Below are 23997 nucleotides of genomic sequence, written 5' to 3' on the forward strand. Positions count from 1 at the left end.
GGTATTTACTTAGGAGCTTACTTTTAGCTGGATATTTTTCTTTCCCCGGATTTAGACCACTTCTTTCCGTCTCCAAACGCCCATTCCTGTAAAGCTCATTTGAATTTATCTTGGGGAATCTCAAATAATCTAGGCAATATATTACATGTATGTGGTTTACTATTCTAATAAACATATCTTCTTGTTTATAGAATAATAGAGGGAGCCTGGGAACATGTAACAGACTCTCAGCTATGGAGAGCCTCCTATTCAAATGCTTTCAATTCTTTTCATTCTGCAAGATTTGAAGTGATAGCCGAATACATTTTCAAAAACAGCAACAAGGCAAACAGCATCAGGATAATTTAGAAGCTACAGACTTGGGTTCCTTTTAAAAACTTCCTCAATTTGAAGTTTTTTTTTAGGATTAAATAAACCTAGTTTATGGGTTGCTGAGGAATATGCAATACAGGAGACAAACTGGGTAATGGATTTGTTGCAAATGGCAGAGGGAAAACAGTCTTTCTAAACAGACTAAACCAGTAACATCCCTACTGCAACAGAATACTATTGTTAATTATCCATAAAATTAAAGGCATGTTTTATGTACAGCTATGCATATGCTGATGTATAAAACTTAGGCAGGAGTTTTTACACATAAAGGAAAAACCAGCATCGCTACTGCAGATGACAAACAAGAGGAGAAAAGCATGATGGTCAAAAGGGCAACAATGTTTAAGTAAATACAAAATGAACCCTTTTTCCCTGTTCTCTCATGATCCATAATCATAAGCTATGTTGTTGCCTGAAAGTGCAGACATGCACTGTGCAGTGCATTAATCCTTCAAACACTAACAGATGCTGGCAGGGATTTAGGCTGGAATGTATTTACAAAGTGACAAATTATGTTCCGTATTATACAGAGAGAGAAAGAGCACCCACAAATAGGCTGATAAATGTCAGCTGCAGTCACGACAAACGGTTTATTTTTATTATACTGTAACCACAAATGTTTTTTGCAGGGAGGCCCAAAGATTTATTTGTTGCAGGAAAAAACAAGATTATATATGACACAAAGTAATAACTGTGAGATCCCTGATGTTCTGGGCAGCTTGCCCTCCTGGAGGGCAGACTGAAAAATGTTGCTTAAAAATGGTATGTTATATGACACAAAATAAATAGTTCATAACTCTGTATCGAAACAGCAATAACTAATAATTAAAGACAGTCTTAGGACATGGCTTATACAAGTTCAAAGGAAAGCATACTATTTCCTTTAGCGGATGTTGAAAACGATGTTACAATATTAAAATAAATCTTATTAAATTGTTTTAGATTAAAAACAAAGTGCTGTAATTGCTAAATGGAAGCAACATATATTTTAAATGTGGTCAGAGCGCTATATGAGCATTAAGTTTAGCACAATTAATTGGCAGAATAGTGACGTCTGCAGGTTTAAAAATGCATTGCAGCTATTTTGAACTATGACAAAGCTCACTAGTAAATTTAAGGTACAGTTCATTCCCTCATTCTTAATCCTAGGAAAATACAAATATTGATATAGCTAAAAGTCATCACTCATTTAATCGTTAATAATATCAGGATGCTTCAATGCAAACAAATACATGAGAAAACAAAGAAATTAAAGAACTTAATAATTATCTATTTAAGGATTTTTAACTGGCAGCTTACAGTGACAATCTCCTAGCATTGAACAGTATAATACACATATCTGATGGAACATTATCCTCAAAAGAAATAAACCCATATAAAATTCTTTTGTTCCCACAACTGGGCTAAGAGATACATTGAAAATGGCCACATGGTTACGTACGCAATCTTAAAAAGTGAAATAAAAGGACTGAATCGCATTAGCAAAGATTTATTGCACAAATAAGGGTTGGCAGGATCAGGTTCTTAATATACGCTCAACATAAACAATACAGACTTGAAGAAAAATATTATCTTTCTGGAAGCACAAAAAAACATCAGGTGTATCTGAACATTATTAGAATATGGAAACCAGCTACTGTGCTACCTGGTTTGTGAGCATAAAAGGAGGAAGCTTTTCTGTACTTTCTTCCTAAAGAAATAAAGATTGTGTGACAAAATATGAACAAAATAAACACAAAGACTGGAATTAAATTTCTGTGAAAACATGGCCCATCTCAGGAAACATTTTGCTCAACTTGTAGTCAGCAATATAGAAGATAAAATACCAAACACATCATTAAAAGCATAAGGTTGTCTAAAAATCTCTGATCAAAGTCTAGGCCGTGTATTTTACAGATGCATAAAGCTGATGGCATTCAGACAGAGACTGAAGGGGTCAGGAGGCCATGTCCCATTGTTCTAACAATTAAGAAAGTTTAAAATTACTTCAGAGTAAATGTGAATGAAGTCCAAAATCAAGTGCCTTGTTTTCAAGCACCATCAAAATTAAAAGCTCTGAAATTTTCATTTAACAGATACAGATGAATTTTCTGATAAAGTTATTAACTCTAGATAACAAAAGCATTCCAGAAAATAATAGTCTCATGCAGCAATATAGTGAGAGAGTTGACAATCACCTATGATTATAGTCACTAGAACACTTATTTCCTAAATACAACCTGCCAATGAACAATATAGTGACAAGGATGGAGAGTATGCCTTAAAAATCGCATTCTTATGAGCACTTGTACATACAAAACACGGAAGTGCTGCCATTACAGAAAGAAATGCAGCAAGAAAAGCATAACAACAACCTGCTTTTAACTTTAAACATTTTCCTGAAGAATAGGTGTACAAGACTGATATAAATGCTTTATAGATGAGAGGGACGGGGAAGTGAGGGAGAAGAAAAAAACATCACCACTGCCCTTCCCTTTTATAAAAGAAGCAAAACCGAACACAAAGAACTGAACATGAAGAGAAGCAGCATCCTAACTGTGAGCAATACTCTTTCTCGTGGACAGAAAGTCTTTTAAGATGACTTCCACAGGTCTGCACCCACAAGTGTTAATGACACATCTTAATGTAGTCTTTCAATTATTAAATTGGTTTTAATTTAGCAGCTATTATTACATAGCTAAATAACTGGCACATAGTCTCCCTTAAAATTTCGTTTTTTAAGCAGTAGCTTAGGCTTTTCCCCAATTTTAAGGTAAATACTGGCTGTACCCACCTGAACACCTGAAAACATGGCAGCTACAGTATATCTTACCCATATGCCACATGCAAAAATGTAACACATATTAAAAAAAGAATCAAAACGAAAATTTCCAAGCAGATGTTTATAAACAGAAGGTAACGGATAAAAACCCAAACACAATGCTGCATTATGTTACATGATTCACTGATGAACCCATTGGAACTACAGCAAAAAGCCCTTCTGGAAAACTTCCAGAAATTAAAAGGTGCAAACAAGCTGCCTAATACCCTTGCGTAGACTGAATTCTTATGAAGAAAATAAAGTTTATTGTCTGGAAACAGAGAAAGCATGAGGAAAGCACTAAAGCAATGGAGGTGAACAATTAGACAGATGTTCACTTAAGGAAATAAAGAGAACAGAAGAAGCCATCACTGAGGAATTTTACGAGAATACTGACAACTCTGCACCTCATCAAGGGCACTGGTAAAGTTAAAGCCACTGAAGCCATTTCTACTCAACTCCAGTATAACTGCTGACCTTGCAAAAGTCTGCATTTAGCAAATGTGGCTTAGGAAAATAGCATTATACTTTTCATTCTACTATTTTTTCCCAAACTGCATCTATATACTATACTGTATATTTCAAGAAAATTAACTTTATTTCCTTATATAATATTACATATACTCAGAATATTTTTCTTAACTACACTATACACTATATAGGAAAAACCTTTATTTAAAAAACTTTTGTTATTGAAGTAAAATTAAATACTGTCAATTACATCTGATCTTTACAAAAGTGTATACATGAAAGCTTTTGCTTAATATGATGATTATATATGTTTCTAAAGTAGTAAGGACGCTGCATAAGACGCATATGGCAATCTGGACATGTTTCAGAATATACAGCTTCTGGCATTTAACTAGTGAAAGAATAATAGACAAAAAGCATGCTTTGTTGACAAACTGTCTTGCAAAGGGAAAAAAAATGAACATGCATACAGGCAAAAAGAGAAGGAATGAATAATAAGAGGTAATTTTTTTTAGCAAGGACAAAAGTCTTACTTGTCTGTGCTTGTGAAGGCTGAGGTACAAATGTAATTTGTTCCACTACTATATCTCTATTGTTTAAAATATCATTTCAAAACTCTGTTTGGTTTATGACAATACATTCCTTGCAGATTTTCAGAAAGAAAGCATTCTCCAAATCTCAAGTCTGTGACTGATTTCTCCTTTTATCTACTCATGTATTTTCAAAAATTACTGTCAAAGCAATCAGCAACTGTAGCTCAGTATCACCAAACAACTTTCATCATGTTATTCCATGCACTGGGCTAGTTCCCACAACATTCACCAGCTGTTTCTGGACTGTAACTACAAACATGATACCCATCAACTCAGTTACACAGCACAGGGCACATGACTATCAGAAATGAACTCTCCAGTTATCCAATTGCCAAGGGGCTCCCATCAGCAGGTCAAACTCATTCTGAAATATATTAGCATCGACTCTTTGGGCATCAGATTGTAGAGATAGGGAGAAAGTACTAATTGAAAGCTGGGTCCTAATCTGAATATTATTACTTGTGCAAAAAGAAAAAAAATACTCTTATGAAGCATACTCTTACAAAACATTCCTAGTCTTTAACAGCCCCAGACTGCCTTTGTTGAGCATCAGCCACCAGTTCCACCCACAAAAAAAGGGACAGCCCATCCATTGCAGATGGTTTTGCAGCGTTTGCAATACAATCAGCAGTTCTCTCAGGTCTGCAGGGGACAGCCTGCATATTTCCCACACACTAATGTTTGAAAGTTCTCAGTAACTCAGGAGAAATGCACAAGAAAATTTCATCATTCACATTTTAAATAATATAAAAGATGTGGAATGTGATTGATTTCACACTAGAGAGAACTGAAATTACAGTTATGGGATAGGCTTTTTCATGTACGGTAAGGTCAAGTAATAGTAAATAATTAATGAATTATGAAACAAATTTTCGATAAGGCAACACATAAATTCTGTGCAATAAGATCCAAAAGTGTAGTTACACCAAAAAGCCATATAATATATCACAAAATGAAGAAAATGCCTGATGTTGAGGAATAAAGGGGAGGGTGCCATTCACTGGAATAACTATTATAGAACATAAATAACACATTTCCATACATACAAATCATTTTCATAAGTTTTAAATCTCATGATCTAGAAGAAAAAGAAAAGAAGAGATTTTCAATTTTTATTCCTGTTGCTTTCTATATCATGATCTGTGCCATCATGTAGGCTCAATGTAGAATGTAGTAGAATAATCCAGTGGATCACGGCCTGGACAAAAACACAGATGACCTTCTCTGATCTTACTGCTGATTTGGTATTGGCTAAAATCTATGGATTGCTGATCCATATTCCCACTCTACCAGTATAAATTTCACATTCTTCAATGCTCAAGCTGTCTCTTAGAACTTACTACAGTGCATGATACAGTATTGTAGTGGTCACGGTTAGACCTCTGCATCAGTGGCATACAATTAATAACATGAATGCTAGGTGAGAAGTCAAAACTGGAACCCCAAAACTCATCAAAATGTATTTTTTGCCTTGATACCATAAAATTAGTTGAAGATTTCTGGATCAGTAGATGGGAACTTTGCTTCTTCATCTGCATAAAATTCTGTTGTGACTATGATAATAATGTTCTGACTTGCAAGACCATGACATAATGAATTGTCTTGTAGATAATTTAAAAAAAGAAAAAAAGAAAAGGTTTTTCTTATAGATTAAAACATTCTGGATCTCAGATTCAACTATGGCAAAATATTACATGCAGAAAAGGACAAAAGCAAGGGAGGAAAATAATCAATTTTCAAGAAATATATTTCTCACTTCTCACTCACTGCTTAGAGCTGTTCAGTCACTTGAACTTGTCCCAGGGGCTAATAAATGAAAAAATAATAAATCTGGTAAAGTTGAGGCCAAATTTATGTATCAAATGCAGACAATTTATCACATCTATTTTATAAAGAGTCCTGACTAAAAGCCTTGAAATAAATGCAAGTCAGATGTTAGATCCCCAACAGCAGCTGTCTCACTCTGTAACATAGTTCGTTTGGGTCACAGTAACTGCAGATCAGAACAGAGCCAGTGACACAGTGCACAGCCAAAATAGAGAGTAAGTTTTCAGATAATTTACAAATACCATAATTTGCATAGCAATAAATTTAAGTCAATATCATGTAGTAGTACATAGAAGCAACTTGAACCCAGTCCTACCAAAATAGATGAATTTCCATTTAGATTTTACTACTGATCCACAAACACCCCATGGCAACATTGTGTGTTCTCTACCAGACTATTTTTCTCATATAGGTGTAACTTGAAAAGCCCATGACTGCTGCCAGTTCCTACTTTTAACTATGCTGCTGACAAAGTGAAGTGAAAGCAGCCCTTTTCTCCCCTCCCACAAAACCAATTGGCATAATTTTTGAGTCTTTTTTTTCTCTTTCACTTCATTCTGTGTTCTCCAAACTTAACAGCAAATCTGACCAGTTGAAGAACACTCAAGTGCACAAGGTAGAGCACTTTGAGGCATGACTCACTAATTCCCGTGTGAAAGGTTATGCCAAGATGATAAGGCAGAGAAGTTTATGTTTATAAGACTTTGATTATTCAAGCAATTTAAGAGGACAGAGAGAAGTTGAAGGAAAATGAAAAGGCTCCAAAAGTACTGAATTGTGTTTAAAAAGATCAACAGCCTCCCTGTAATCAACTAGATCCATGCATTATTTACTAAATGAAATTATCCAGCAATGAAAAATGTCATCAATAAAGTAGATGAGGCAATGACATATGTCAGCCAACTATTTAGATGCCTTTCAGCACTTGTAAGCATTTGGTTTCAATTTAGTTTTTCAGATGCTTCATGCTATGGTGCTGGACTTCTCTTCTGAGAACTCCATAAAGAGCTGTACAATAATTTCCTAAAGGTGTTAAATTTTAACTTTCTTTCTTTGCTCCTGAAGAACAGGATGATTATATACCTAAAAATAGAGTTACACCAAGTAACTGCCAGACTGTAAAAGCACACAGTACCATTACAAATATGGCTCATAATTTCCTGAGCTCGATCCAGTAATTTAGCAAGTTTAAGCAAGAACCTATTTGTGTTTTTAAAGGTAAACACCGTGGCATATCTGAGCCCTGTACACTTTTGAAAGGTTTATTAGCATACTCGGTTCCCATTACAATTGACAGTAAAGCACACTGAGTATTTAATTTTCCCTTTAAAAATCTTCTCTGTGCAGTTAAAAAGTTAAATTACTTGATTTCAGTAGGTAAATATCTTTAAGATTTAAATATTGTATCAAGAGCGGCAGAAGGATGAGAGCCAAATCAAAGGCCTGAACTGAATCCCTTTCAGCAGACCATTTTTCCATTTCAGTTTGCTGATGTTTGTTTCCAAGCTACGATGTTGTTCTGAAGGTGCCACAAGTTGCAGGTCCCCGTGCTGACCAGACCACATGAAAACATGTTAATTTGGGCTCCAAAGCTAGAAACGTTAATTTATCATCCTGTCAAAATAATGACATTCATTCATAAATACCATCCAATCTACACCACACCTGGCTGACTCTTCTGTGCAGTCTAGTAAAACACACTAATTACATACTTTCTCTGCCTGTCCTCTGGACAGGGTACCTCACTATATCTGAAAAGAGTAATGATACAGAGCTACAAATGGGGCAAACACCCTTAAACTTGACAGAATAGACAGGCCAGAGAACACAGGCATGTTAGGTGCCATACTTAGTCCATCAGATGCCAAACACACTTCTGAGCACACTTCTTCCACATAGCCTTTTAGCTATCTCGCCCATGCAAAATTAACTTAAATATCTTGGGCTGTTGATGACCTCGGTCAGAGCGTTTAGCTTGTACCCATGGCTCTCATCAAAGGTGCAGCGTCAAACTATGACCAGTGCTTGTACACTCTCACTCAGGCAAATGAAGGAAGACACAATAAAGATTTCCTTTCCAAATCCCTGCGTGGTAACTAACCTACTTCAGCTGTGCTCATACACTTCTTGTTTTAGTAAAGCCTAGAACATCCCAAATGAACAGCGCAATCTTTTCTGTCTCCAGGTGAGTGACTACTTAGTCTTTTTAGGCAAAGGAATAAAGAAGGTTACTTCAGACACAGTCACCTTCTGCTCTGAACATTCACCTCAAACTGAAGATACTAACTTCTTTCAAGCACAAAAAAAGAGGGATACAGATCTCCCATTAAGCATTATGATTCAAACCAAGAGGAGGTACAACCACATTATCTCCCAGAGTATCTCAATTCAGTAGACGGTATCTAAGAGCATTCATCAACCAGGGCTCAGATAAACAAAACACACCTAACATGCAGCTCAGTAAGCTTTATGTATCTAGAAATATTAGGACTAATTGAATTCTAACAACAGGCAGAATCAAGGATGTAACTTACCATGGACATTTATTTGCAAAATTTCATGTGCTTCAGAATTTTAGGTTCTTCCAGAAGTTAAAGAAAGAATTTTGAGGATCCACGTTCTGAAATGCAGTGCCTGATGAAGCAGTAATGCAAAATTTAGGTCCCAGTATTCTAAACTGAACTAGTCCTAAGCACTGAGGACAGCCTCTTGCTGTAGCATTTTATCATGAGCATGTGAATTCTACTGAACTCACAAAGGGCATAAAAACTTACTACTCTGTGTGCCAGCCTGACATGCATTCTGTGGGCTGCAGAAACTGCCACCTCTGTCCAGACTGACAGACAGCCTGACCTATCAAATCCAGGTTTTAGGCAATGCTCAAGTACTCTTTCTTCTTATCTGTTTAATTATATTTGCTTACCTACCTGCAAAAGACCTGTGCATCTTTGCTGCGCCTTGGTAACACTGAGCAGCTGCAATCAGGCAGAAAAAGGGCTGAAATGACCCATCTGCAGCCAAGCCGCTCATTAAGCAGTAACTCTGGTCAGAATCCTGAATTTCAAAGCATTAAATTCAGAATTATAACACACTTTCTCAAGGTTACATGGCAGATCGGAGACAGAACCTAACTACAGTCACCCAGGCCTCACAATAGGTGTTTAAATCTCCATGGCATCAACTTGATCAATGTCCCTCTTAGTAAGGAATAGAAAAAAGAAAATTCAGAACTGACCTTTAAGAAATATTCTTGTTATGCATTTTAAACATTGTGGTGATAAGGAGGAAATGTTTTTTTCTGAATGAGTATACTGTACCTTTAATGGTTCATCTGTAGTTCAGAATAAAATCTGAACTATTTGCTGTTCATTGTTGCTATATTCTGTTCCAAGGTTCATAATTTGAAAATTGACTTTGGGGACTTTTTGCTTGGTCTATTAAAATGATTCATGTTGCATTCAACATAAATTGTGCATACACAGAGGAGGTTTAGCACACGTATTCACAGTATAATAACTAAAGTGAATTTTGTATAAGCTGCAGTTTGTGGCAAGGATGCAGTATCATTTGTCTTAATTTTTCTTCAGCATTACATTAGGCTGGTGCATTTACATTTCCAGGTATGGCTAAACACTTTAAAACTTTCTTTTTACAGCATGAGTAAAGAGAGAATCAAATCTACATGTTTATATGATGTAACATAGTAATGCCTTTTTACTGTCTAAAGTACACATGGATTTACTTTCCATTTACCTTCCTGCACAAAGGCAAATGCAAAGTGCATGAAATATTCACCACCTATGAATCACATAGTGTTCCTATTAAAAAGATGATAATGTTCTGTTTTACCTTTCAAACCATGATATGGTAACAGTCACTGTCTCTAAGTGGTTTTGTCACTCAAAACAGCCAAAGTAATATACAGTAAGGAAGGAGGGTGCTTAGTGTTTGATAAAATTTTAAGACAATCTACTGTCAACTAACTAAATAATTAAAAGCTGAGATATGATTTCAGATAGAAGGTTTGGGAATATTTATTTTGCAAATCTGGGTAAGTAGATTTGCCAGAACAGCATGAATCACTCTAAATACATGGAGAGGGGGAAGAGAAACCAAGATTGCAATCTAACTGTCACCCTGTCTTCACGGAGTCTTAGAAAAAGTTCATCAGTGGTTATGCATGTATTTAAAAACTCATTTAATATTTGTAACATGAAATTTTTGAGAAGATATTTTAACTTCAGCTGTACTGAGTGTGTTTTTTCACCATGGTTTTCCCTTCTCCAGTGAAATTTTCTGCTCACACAAATTTCAAGCATACAAGTGCCAATGCTTGAGGCTTAAAAGCATTCAGAAAATTATATCTACAGACAAATGTGTGGACAGACAGTGGGGACAAATAGGTTTTGTGTACAAAAATTTCTGCATCTTATAAAAATAGAATGACCTGAATATGCAGGAACAGAGAAATCCCTAGAAGTTCATGTTAGCTGGCTATCAACTACAACAACAACAGAGAAAACCTTAAAAGCAAACAACTTTTGTTATATAAAGACCAATAATCCAGAATAGATTCTGCACAAGAACAGATAAGAAGCCATTATACACTTAACATTGCATTATGAGGGAGACAAGCTCACACGGCAAGTTTAGCCAACACATTATTTTGTCATCAGGATATGAAGAAAATAAACTTTTCTTTATTTTTGATGATTAAGGCAGTCCAGAATGATTTCTGAGATGTAATACAGAAACCGTCGTGAGAGAGGTTAGTTTTACCCTACTGATGATGTGTTGTTGCAATAGTAATCCTGCTCAGTGATGGAGCTCGTCTAGCCTTGTAAGGCCATCCATCTAAGAGAAGGATACTCTAACCAAACCTACGACCTGAGGACTTTGCTGTCACCATCTAAGTTCACTAGGCCCTGGCAGACAAATCTCAGGTGTAAATGGTGGGACCAGTTCTGCGCACGCTGTGCCTCACTTAAAAAATCCACTGAGCAGGTCCGAAGGATTTACCCACACTTGCAAAGCCCTGTAGTGACAGGTGAGGGACAAAAAGGAAGGTGATAAGGTGCACTGGAAGCTGAAGATCCAGCCCTGCATGCAGGCGGTTCAGGGCATTGGTGAATCGAGATTGACCCAGGAGATGACAGTCTTGTTCGGCAACATCCTGAATGACCAAGCAGCCTTTTTTCCAGCCGGATTAGCCTATCCTGTATTGCCCTTTTAGTCCTCATTCCACTTGTAGTAAGCATGGGTAAAGCCCTTCCCAAATCTTCGTTTGCGAGGCCAAGCCATCAATACAGAGTTCTCTAAACTTTAACACAATCTGAGAAGTGTTTAAAATTGCAGTATACGTACACTGAACCTATTCTGACCGTCAAAGTGGACAGAGGTGAACCGCACCTTCAGTAGAGCAATAAACATTCATGCCTGAATAGCAACAGTTTCTTGCCATTCTTTCTGGCCTCAACAAAGTTAGTAACATGAATGCTCACCTCAGAAGAGTTTTCAACCTTAATTTTGGTGGCTTTACTAGGACCTCTGCCATCTATAATGGGAGAACCTGCTTCCATCACCACGGCACTAAACCAGCCTGACATCCACTGCAGAAGAGCTGGTAACTCCCATAGAGACCACATTATAATAGCCAAATTTTCAGCAGCTAACTGCTTTTTTCTTTATTTTTTTTTTTCTTTTTCTAAGTAAACCCCAAAACTACCACTATCACATAAGAGAACATAAACAAGTATCAGAAGACTGCATAACTAATCACATGTGCCCTGTTAGGGTGAGGATAAGCAGTTTCCCATTGCAAGCTTAAGTATTAAGGGTTTGCTTCATCCCTTACTTAAAATTTATATTTTACCCCTGTCTGTTTTTCTGTCAGTTCACAATAAGAACAACAAGAACAAAAGTCACCTTTTCCCAGTAAAACACTTCTGACTATGGCTCTCAGGCAGTACAGCACATGAGCAGCATGGCACACGCCACCTATGTTCAGTCAGCAGACTGTGCACCATTAGGTCTGGGACTGCTTTATTTGCAATAGGCCAGTGTGTTTATGTATCCAAGGTTTGAGAAAAGGCAGTCGTGCAATGGAATAAAAGTGAAAGAGTTCACATGCTATCAGGCAGTTTACAGGTCCTTGGTATGTCTTCCCTTCATAGGCAGAGCTTAAGAGAGATAATCCTGACAGATCACTTTCCATACAGTATTCCAAGACCATATATCTGCAGAGACCACCTCAGGCCAAAAGAGAAAAAAAAAAACAAAACTAAAACCTAAACTAAAAAAATAAATTAAAAAACCCTCTTGTTTAACATTTGTTCCACCTCCATCAAGCAGAATTTTCTCATAAACATATTTAATAACTACTATTTTAACTATAAGCAGTAAGGCTGATATTCTGTAACACTAGTGGAAGAACAAAAAGGATAATAACAGATTTTATAAAGACCCCATAATGAGCAGCATAAAAATTCTTGAAGTAAATATGGCACAGAAAACAAGAGCCAAAACACATCTTTCCCTACTTCTTGTATACAGTAGTACTCAAACTGAGAGGACTTGTAATTTATTTTTACTAGCTGTGCTTTCATAAGGAGTATCAGTTTCCTGTCAAATTCTGAAATTATATAAACACTTATTAATGCCTTGGAAATACAGAAAAACCTTTATTGACTATACTAATTGAAATTCAGAAAATTCAAGTTAAAAGTGCAGTGCAGAAAATGAAGAACAGAAATCCATGTAAAGGCACTTAATTCCAAAATGTATTCAGAATCATAGAGACGCAGGTACTGTATGTGTTAAATCATATGGGGAAAAAATAAAATAAAAAAAAATCTATATTTTAATCTTTTTGGGTGGAAGCAAATTATCTTATTTACTACATGAATGATTTCCTCAATTTTACGCCAATCTTTGGAGGCAACTTCAACCTGTCTGAATTAAACAGTCTGCAGAAGAAAAGACTAGATTATTTATATTATAGAATACTGTTAAAAAATAAAATTGAAAGATTACTTTACCATACATTGCAAATAAGAACACGCACATCACTCCAGCTTACAAAAATCTAATTTTGCTTTTTCTGTTCTGGGAGAAGCTTGATAAGTGGGAAACATGTTTATATATACACATATATATATGTGTCTGTATGTGTAAATTCTCCCCAGATGGACAGCACCTAAGAAAATGAGAAAGTCACAGATTTTTCTTGTATCTACGTACCATGTGATTATAAATGTTGCAATCACAAGATCCTTTTGGTATTTGTCTTTTTATCTGGAATAACTGCACTGTGTATATACAATATAGATAAACTTCATATTTCATCCTATACCTCACAAATAAGTCTCGGCCTACGCTTTCTAGAGAAGTCACATTTGTTTTTAATACCTACAAGCACACTGGAAAAAAATCATAATCGTAATACATTGAAATTATTCATTGAAAACGTACCAGTGCCCATTTGAAAATATCTGATAGATAAACATTTCCTAACCTCTAATTTTCAGATATGTAGACAAAGCAAATGAACAGGTTTAAATAAAGTCAAACTCGCATTGTCTACTCATACAATTTTACAGTCCACCAATATAGAAACTTTACTAAGTCATGGCCTAATTACACAAAAACCCACAACAGACAGCAATACTTCTTCATAGAGATAAGTCTACCATGTATTATATCGTTTACTTTAGTATACATGACCTCCTGCACTGAATGCTTACACAAGCAGCTCTCGTATACCACAAATATTTGACAGAATAGACAAAACTCTGCTTTACACAGAAACTCGTGGTCTGTTTCACTACTTGGGGTAAACTCCATTGCAAAAGGCTTAGCAGCCCCAGATGAATTCTGATAGAGAAATACATTCCTGCTGTGACAGAAAGCAGGACAAACTCCATGTGGAATTACCCAAGGCTCCTGGTGCTGTGCTAGCCAAGAAGGTCCTGTGTCTACCCAAGAAACACTCTGCTTTTCCCAACTTCTGCCAGCCACCATATCCCAGGTAATTTCATTAATAATGACTTAAATTTGTTCATGATTTGCCCAAGAACTTTCTTAATTTACTGCCTATTTTGATAGCAGCAACCACTAAACTACTGAAATTGCAACTCACTTGAAGAAAAAGGAAGAAAATTTTGCAAAAAAAGGGCATGAAAGAAAAAAAAGAGAAAGGACGGTTTTGTTTTCAGTGTATGCATAGTTTGGAGGGGGAGCCTTCAAGAATTGTTTTATCCCTTATTAACCACAAACCCTCATAGTTTGACAACTGTTCACATACAATGAGATATATCATTCACAGATAGGAGGATGTAGTGCTTATACATTCCTCTTACAAAAATTAAATTACTGTAATAATGACATTCTTTAACAAGGCCAGTGATCTCCATTTAACAAATGGGAAAACAAAGGCAGGAAGAGATGACATCCCCAGGTGAAGTCCTGTAATGTTTCCATGGCAAAGCTGGAAACACAACTACATGTATGCCCATTCCTTGTGCTAAGCAGCTGTCGACTCTCCCTCTTAAAATGACATACCTCCAACTGCTTGGGATGCAATGGCGTTTAGTAGCCACAGAGAGGTATGTGTCATACCTAATGGAGCATAGAAAATGAGACACATTCATTGCTGACATAACATAAAGGGTTTGTGCCTGTCATGAACTTAGGCCAATACCTCAGGTCATGTGCTATATCTTGCTACCCAAATATTCTTTCATTCTCCTGATTTGAAGAGCTAGTCTATTCAATTTGTAGCTGAGAAGCCTGCATAGCCCTTCAGCAAAAAAAAAGGTTATGTGATCAGTACAATAAAATAATCTCATGACTTATTTGAACCAAAGCACCTCTTTTTATTGGTGAAACATTTTAGAGATACTTCTGAACATCATCATAAATAACTGCTGCAACTACTGCATGAGAAATTAAGAAACTCACAGACAATGTTACCCTCATCAAAGCAAAAAATAAAATTTGCATGAGTATCTTAAGCATAAACTGAGATAACCAGACATAGTTAAGTCTTGAAGTTCATGCAACGTTGCTGTAACACGTGCAAGCGACAGCATGTCATATTAAATTAACATGTAATGCTCCTCTAATGACACATTGTTTTACAAAGAATAATTGAATTTATATCTAAATTGAAGCCATAGTAATATATTCAACTATTAGCAGAATAGAACTGATCAGCACACAAATAAGTTAAATCTCAGGAAAATGCTGAGAAAATGTTACTGGCATTTCAGTCTTGTAGAAAAGCTATTTTGAGTATTTTTAAAAAAGTAAATCACTACTGAGGACAAACTAAACATGGATGTAACACTACACTCATCATAGAGTCCTGGCAGACCTTACAAGCTGCATGGAGCTTGCATGAATCTACAGCCACTTAGGTTTACGACCGCCATTATGAAACAGCTCATGACTTCTTGAAGCCGCACAAGTGGTATGAGATAGAAAAGGCCAGGAAAGAATGCCTGAAGTATGCATAAATGGTCCATATGTCACATACATGAAGACATTGTGGGACTTTTCCAGAAGATATTGTGGGAAAAGAACCTTCACTACAACTTCATATTCTCGGGTCATTCTTCCTTCCCTCTCCTTTGACTTAAATATAATGCATCTCAAAAAGATGTAAGCTGCATTGCATCCAAGTACTAGGGCCAGTCATTTAGTTCTTTAAAACAATACACACAGAAATGTCAAGGATTGTTTCTTCAAAAAAAAAAAAAATTCCTTTTCAGAACTATCAATGAGTGCTTGTAGTAAAGATCAAATTTGAAACATTCAAAACCCTTCAGTTCCAAATGGATGAACATTCTTGGATACACAAAAGGCTAATATAAGCAGTCACTTCAACTAAAGTCCCATGGAAAACACTGGGTGACAAAAGCCCCTTACAGCAATCTGCAAGAAGGAGAAATAAATTAATCAAACTGCCAAACGAAGAAGGCTGGGTTTGACCTCCTTCTGATCTCATTACTTCTCTATTACCCTTTTGAAAAACATCCTCTTACAAAGATCACTAATTGAAGATTATGTGGAGGGGAATCGCACCTCTCCATCACCGTGGTAACTTTGACTCATTTGTCATTCTAATAATTCACTTCTTTTCCTTTCTGAACAGACAGAGACATTAATAGACTATCATCAGCTAAAAAAAGGCAATTTTTCCATTTAATTGCACTCATTAAATACTGCACTAGAACAACTGGAAAAGCAATACTCTCAATATTTAATCATGCAATAGCAGTAACAAAACATTACTTCAAAACAAATGTGGCAACATACAGGATGATGTGAAATGCATGTTGCAACTTCAGAAGTATCAGCATTTTTCTGGTAAAGATATTTGAACCTTTTTTCTTACTTTTTTTGACAATCAGTATGTGAAAGAAGTGGACTAATAGAACTGACTACAGCTCACACTAGAGAAAAAACAGTGGGCAAACTCCTTCGTAATTGCTTCATCTCTCTTGCCAGTGAACCACAACAATATAAAGCATTTCATAAAGCAAAACAGCACATGAGTGTAGCTGTGGAAAACATTGAACAAGGCTGTATTTGCACACTGTTTTACTGGAAAAAAAAAAACAAGCATCACTTTGGAATGTAATTGAAGATAAAAAGGTTAATCGCACTGGTTGGTATATTGACTGCCATGGGCACAGTCACCAGGTGTCTATTTGCCTGGGATATCTTATTTTCTATCTTCTATAGAAATCGTACATCAGCCTTCAGTGTAACTGCATTCCCATTATGGAAAGTTTGCTATAGTTTGACTACTAACATAACATAGTAGGAGCTGGAATAAAACTTTTGTGTTGAGGAGATGTGCAGAAAACTTAGAAATGCCTGTTTCAATTTCAGATATCACAACACACAACAGCTGTCAAGAAATGTTTCTATTTTTACTGCAATTCTATCTATAAGCATAAATACACAAAGCCCAGTCAAGTAGTCAGGCTAACTTCAGTGGGATTATTCCTGTCGATAGATACCACTTTATCTGTCATTTCTCATCTAGCTTTCCTAGAGCACCAAATTATGTAAATATTTCATTTAGGATCCGATGAGCACAGCAGTCAGGGCTGGTGACTGATATCCAAGCATGCTTTGTCATTCTAGATTGCAGTTTTTGAAACTGAGCAGGTTAAAATTTTAGAAGGAAAACAGACAGAAATACCAGAAAGCCATTTGATTGGAAATACACATTTGCAGATTGCCCATTTCTGTTGCACACACTGAGTAGTATCACCACTTTATGAATATTCCAGCTCAAATCTGTCAGGCTATCAGGTAGATACAATGCTCGGCTTGTTCAGTGGAAGAAATAAGAGGTAATTAGTAAAAGGAAATAACAGAAGTTTTCAAAAAACAGTTATCTGGGCTACCTTTGCTAGGAAAAAGATGCACCAAGTGTAGTACCTCCTTAATCAATTATTTATTCAACACTTGCATGTGAGTAACCTTATTGATTCCGGTGAAAGTGCTAGACCAATATGAAAGAAAATGACAGCAGGACAGGAAGTCAAGAAGCATCATGCAAGGCCAGGTCAGAAAGGCTAAGATGTATAAGATAGTGGCATATTCAATTTAGGAAAAATTGTAATTTAGTTTTATACTTCTAACTACAAATCTAAATATCATAAAGTTTTCAATGACAAATCTTTATGTGTAAGATTTTATAGATGGGGAAAAGTCCCTGAATAACTATAATACATGAATTAAATATACAGTGATACCAAGGATTTTATTTATATATAGATTTTATTATAGTTAGTTACACCTAGCTTTTATTATAGTTATTTATACACTACTAGAACCTATACAACTTGTACAAACTCTTACTTACATAATATTTAGCCATTATTCTTTTTAAATAGAATTTTATTTCCCTTTAAAATCATACCTAACTATCGCTAAACTAGCAGTTGTGGTCCAGCTTGGGATCTGACAAACATCACATGAGTACATATGGCAAGAAAAGAGCAGGCAATGGGGCAAAACATGTTTCACCATCATTTACAACATTCAAGAGCAGAAGCACAAGATGTCTTCTTGGGTTCTGGGATAGAAAGTGTTTAAAAACTTGGTTTTCTTTCATCCCAAACTCTCCCAAGCCAGTCAGTTAAATAATAATAAGCACTACAAGATACTTTCTAACAAGAAAGACAAAAGCAGAGAGTGAGGCAGAGAGACAAGGCTACCTAGGCACACCTTAGAACTTCACAAGTAAAAGCATATTTAATCAGCGTTCTCCTCAGAGTTGTGAGGTTTTCATAACCTTTACTGTTTAGTACTCACGTTGAACATCTAGATATAATGATTCAGAAATTACTTGTATGGAAAGAGTAGTTATGATACACAAATTAATGCTACATAATGACTATATAGTAAAAAAAGAATGTCTTTGGAAAGGTGCTGTAAAAAAGGACTCAGACTTGGCAGAAAACAACTAACAAAATACCATAGTTTCATACTTAAAATGCAAGTGAATAATCGCCCATAAAGCCACAAAATACCATTATGCTCATTTAGAAAGAAAAAAAGCATTCATTTTCATTCCAGTTCAGATGCAAAATTGCCTGCAAGAATAACACTTGAGCGCATGCTTTTTCCTTCAAAACATGGTCTTGGACAAATTCCAGCTGTGAGGGTACAATCAGGCTTTTAGAGGGGCACAGGGAGAAGCAAGCAATGTCTCCCCCTGCACATGTGCTTTCCAAATTCATCTCCGTAACTGGCTTCTGCCTACTTCTCAGCATGAGAATAAGCTATATGGCAAGGCTATCTTGTGGTTAAGAAAATGTAACCTGTTATGCTTCATTATCTAAACAGGGTTGAAAGTGATTTTCTGACACCCCAGCATCCTCTATATATTTTTTACATATAATACAAGTAAATCTAGCTTTTCAGTCTGTAATCCAATAAGTGCAACACTAGGCTTGCTCTTAATGATACAGCAGTAATCTTTCATCTTGAGGGAATTCAAGTTATTTATCCATATTGATTGCTTGTTTGGTGTTGAGATATGATTTTGTTTTTTCAATTTCATTATTACTGATAGAGCTGCTGTATCAATAACCCCATCTTCATTCTCAGATGTTCCTTGTTTCAAGCCAGCAGATGGTAAGAAAAAATGCCCTGTCTGGCAGATATTCACATTCTCACCAAGTGCAAGGGAGTCAAGCCACAAAAAGCGCATCATCAGGCACTTCATCCTCAGAAAGCTCTCAGGAAGAAAGAGATGAAGCACAAATGCACTATTTTATTTATCAACCTATTCCAACATGTGTCTGACTCTTTTTTTTTCCCAATATATGTACACAAAACTCCATTGGGAAAGAAAAAATATAAGCAGGTTGAAAATGAGAACAACTTTACATAAGATGAGTCCACTCATGCATATTATGTTCTTCAGGTGGGTGCAGCCATATTAGCAGTACCTAAACTAATTGCTGACGACAGACGGGTATACCACAATAAAAATTATTCTGTACATATTCTGTTACTTGCTCTCCCTCTTTTACCATCTGCTATTGACCATCACTTGAGACAGGACACAGATTTGATGAATTTTCAATTTGACTTAAATGCTGTACTCAGATTTTTAACACTAAAGTCTCAAATAATAAAAGTAGGTAAAATGGCTTTATACCAGCCATTATAAGACTTTCATTCTAATGGTTTATTTCAGCCACCTTCAGTTTTGCATAGGCAGCCCAGAGAAATTGAGTCAATATACCTGTATGCACATAACATGATTTATTGTCTTCCACTGGAGGCATCAAGTGTAACCTTAGGTTGATGCTTTATTGATTCAATATCTATCATGTAATGGATATAAAATTGGTTTCCTGCTTTTAAGACCAGTAGCCCAAAAATGTACAAACTTCCTTTCCAGCACCTGAACCCTGTACTGTGGGCACAGTGTGAGCAATGACAAGGACTAGGGTCAGGTAACTTTAACTTCAAAATCAAAATCCTGATCAAAGCACACAGAAATGCAGAAATTAATAGTTCAGGAATAGAAATTCTACCCGTTCAAATAAACTTAGGAAAAAATGGACTAATGAGCCGAGTTACTGGCTGGGCTTAAACCACGACAGTACTCATCACAATTCAGTTATCATTGTGAATATAGCACAACATATACCTAATGCATTTACAAAATATTTCTCATTTATCTAGCTATTTGCCTAAAAATATTTCAAAATTTAAAGAAATCTAGGAAGAACATCTAAACAACAACAATCTACACACAGGAGGGATTCTGAAGGTAGCAGAGTCACGGCAGAGGAGAATGAAGTAACTTCATCAAAAGCTAAAGTAGCAGCACGCAAAGGAATAAAACCTGTTCCAAGAAGCCATAAATCGAGTCCAAATTCCTGTGTTCTCATGTCTTTTTTATGTTTATTTGGCCAGAAGGGAGAAAAAAATTAAAACCTAATTTTTCAGAAGGACTAGTAGCAAATCTCAATACCAGCAGAAAAAAAAACAGGGTGATTTATAGAGTTGAAAGAAAATGCAAACTAGGTCACCTATGGTATAAACTAAGCGAATGCTACTACAAGCAAAAAGTAGATCATTTAATATAAATACATAAATAAATAAAGCACAAGTTGACTTTTAAAGCACTGGTTTAAAAACAAACGACAGGAAAAAAATCCCAAGGAAAAAATTCCCAAGGTTTTGCACCGTTAAATGTTATAACTGATAAGACTTCAAACAGGTCATCTGGTGCCATAAACGGGCAACAGCTCTTCAGCCCTGCTGGTATTCTTATTTCTTCTGAGGCACTGGCAGGAAATAATACAAGGAAGGAAAAAAAACCCTGAACTATATCACAGCAAAACTAAACAAAGTAGGCAAAGAATATGGGCACTCTGTGCAAAAAATAAAAAAAATAAAAACCATTAAAAATAAAAAATCACTAGTTAGCTGATAAAACACATTTTTCTTCTTGCTCTGAAAGTGCTAAGAACTTTGCATGGAAGCACTGAGAAAACATAGCAATAAATACTAGAGAAACCTACATGCTATGCACTGTTTTCAACCACAGTAAGAAAAATACTTGTTGTTCTTCCCTCCCTTTCAGATCTCCTAAAGGTCCAGAGATTGAGATCCAGTTAAAGATGTTTAACTGTGTGTGACAGGAGCAACTCTTTTCTCTGGGTATTTCCAGGCATCTCAGTTGCACAGTGTGTAAAATATTCCACTTGTGTGACCAGTCATTGCAAAAGGAATTATATGGAAAACTGCTCTTTTACCAGCATAAAAAGGGAGGGAACAGGGAAGATAAATTCTCCCTGTTCCTACAGATAAGAGAAACTACTGGGCAAAAGTGAAAGGGAAAGCTAATTTTTGGGGCAAGCTTAATCCCACCCCCATCACAGGCACCAGCTCAGTAGATAGGAAACTGCTTCACTACATGTCGAAGAGATCCACCAGTTCTCTCAGAACAGAAAAAACACTGCTAAAGCAACAGATTTTCGAAGTCAATGGCCAAGGACTATATAAAAAGCTAGTGACTATCACACTTAAGTTTAAATGAGATGGTGCATGCAATATTCTACAGTTGAAAGCATGGATTAGTAGAATTACAACAAAATTTATAAGCAATTTTTTTAAAATATATATGAAAACACAATTTTCAGCGTCTTTAGTATGACAGAAATAAGAGGAAAGTAAGAATGCTACTTGCACTTCTTTAGCCTTTCCAATAAAAATGCATTTAGCTGCTGTACAAACATCTACTGTCAAAACATTTACTGAGATTAAAATGATAAATTAAGTACAGCAAATTAAGTAATTTAGTAACTACATAAATCAGCACAAAGGAAAAAAAAAAGAAAGCCTGAAATAGTCCAAGCTTTCGCCCTACATTAATTCCCAATTTGCACGTCTGAGGAGGATGTTCATTGTAACTACACTGTCTGCAATAGGGACTCAGGGTCTGTCATAACTAAACAGTCTAAAAGACACCATCCTTTCATCAATTTATAATTACAGAAACAAATACACAGATATTAGAAGATTCTCATCTCATAAGATGTTGAATTCTAGTGACGCTTAAATAAACCTGAACATACACCATAGATGTGAGGTGTCCCTGCCCATGGCAGGGGGGTTGGAACTTGATGATCCTAAGGTCCTTTCCAATCCTAACTAACTATTCTATGATTCTATGAAACTACTAAGGGAAATCAGCTTTCTTTACAAACAAGACCTAAGGTCAGAACCTCATTCAATGACAGAAACAAAAAAAGAGTTACAAATTCTGGGCATCCTGGTTTCTAGTCCCATGCTCAACTTATGCATGAGCATATCTCAGATTTTACAACATAGGCAAATACATTTATCATATGGAAGAACAAAAAAGCAAGTTCAGTATTCAGACAAACTGTATTGAGCTGATAACAAATAAATCAATTTTGAGGTTTTTAGCTCCTTCATCAATAGCACTCTTACAGATGGAGAATTTTCTAACAAGAAGCTTTGACTGCTGACTATACAATTTCTACTTCTATTTTTTTTTTAAGAGTGTGCCAGATTATGCTTACCCATATAAAACCAGCATAAATTCACTTCCTCTGGATTTACACTGCTATAGCTAAAATTCATTTCTTAAGTCAATAAAACAGGTTTAACGAAAAATAAAATTTAAAAGTTACAATAAAAAGAAATGATTTTCCCATAAAAATGTGGTGATACATGTCAAAGAACATGAGAGTACAGGCAGAAAAGAAGTACTATTCCGAAATCAGAGGGACTAACTAGAATGGTATTCTATTAAATGCAAGTTAGTGCATCGGAATTTATCCCTGATATAAAGCTAGAAAATCTTAAAATTACTTTTTACTGGAAACTTCTTTTTCTAGTCCCAGATCATTGATGATTTATTTAGATGCCACAGACTTCAGTACCCTGTGCAGCCTCTCCTGCAACCTCCATCCATGCACTCTCTTCTCTGTGATCCAGGAGTTCCATCTACACTCCTGATGGTGTGGCCCTTCTGTCATTACCTGAGCTCTATTGTATGCATATCTGTCTTCAGCCCTGTCTTCTAGATGGACCTTGGACCTCTGTTGAAGCCTCGTCTCCAGTCCTGTCTCTGGCCCCATCTCCTGCTGCTCCTGCCTGGATGCCTTGAATAGATCCTGGACCTGAGTCAGCCTTATGCCTTTTCTGGGACTGTCTGGGGAACTCCTTATCACCACCCTACTCAGGAGATGCTGTAAGACTGAGCCATGGTGGATGTGCTTGGCTTCTGGCTCACCCTCTTTCACAAAGCAGCCCTTCTCTTGCTGCACCCTGGCAGTAGCATTGGTGTGTCTTCCAAACATTAACATAATACACTGCCAATGTCACTCTTTCTCAGCAAAATTTTTCTATGAATCTTAGTGTTCTTTTCTGGCTGTTGTTGTCTTTCACTGTTTTTCAAGAATTCCCAGTTCTTCTAGGAGTCAGATCTCTGATATAATTCATTCTATCATCTCCACATGAAATAAAAACACATCTTCATTTCCATCCACACTGAGACCAATTCAGATTTATTAAGGCTTCCTTGATATTCAGTGGTGTCTTATAAGCACTAAATCATCATGAAAGCTACATAAGTGAGAGCCTGCAATCCTAAAAAATACCCAAAACCCAATCAAACAAGAAGTCCTCTGAGAAGTATACATCTATAAAGCACAAAGCTTTCTAGACATCCCCAGAACAAGCATTGTACATCTAATGCTCCTCCTTTCCTCTTTAGGTGATCAATCACTTTCAGCAACAAGACGAAATGGAAACACATTCTTATCTCTGGGCTTCTGGGATGGCTAGAAAACCTGCAGAGTCCCTCCTCTCATGCTAAAAACGAAACAGTAACAATGAGAACAAGCTTCAGCTTCAAAA

General features: G+C 36.2%; 1 protein-coding gene across 7 annotated transcripts in view; it reads right to left on the minus strand.

The window, feature by feature from the left end:
* WWOX (WW domain containing oxidoreductase) overlaps window positions 1-23997 on the minus strand; it is a 526234-nt gene that overhangs the window by 419130 nt on the left and 83107 nt on the right. The window lies entirely within an intron of this gene.

This window comes from Pezoporus wallicus, unplaced genomic scaffold, assembly GCF_028554395.1.
Source record: "Pezoporus wallicus isolate ANWC-B61680 ecotype Strahan unplaced genomic scaffold, APGP_CSIRO_Pwel_v1 contig_420, whole genome shotgun sequence".
NCBI classification, from domain to species: Eukaryota; Metazoa; Chordata; class Aves; order Psittaciformes; family Psittacidae; genus Pezoporus; species Pezoporus wallicus.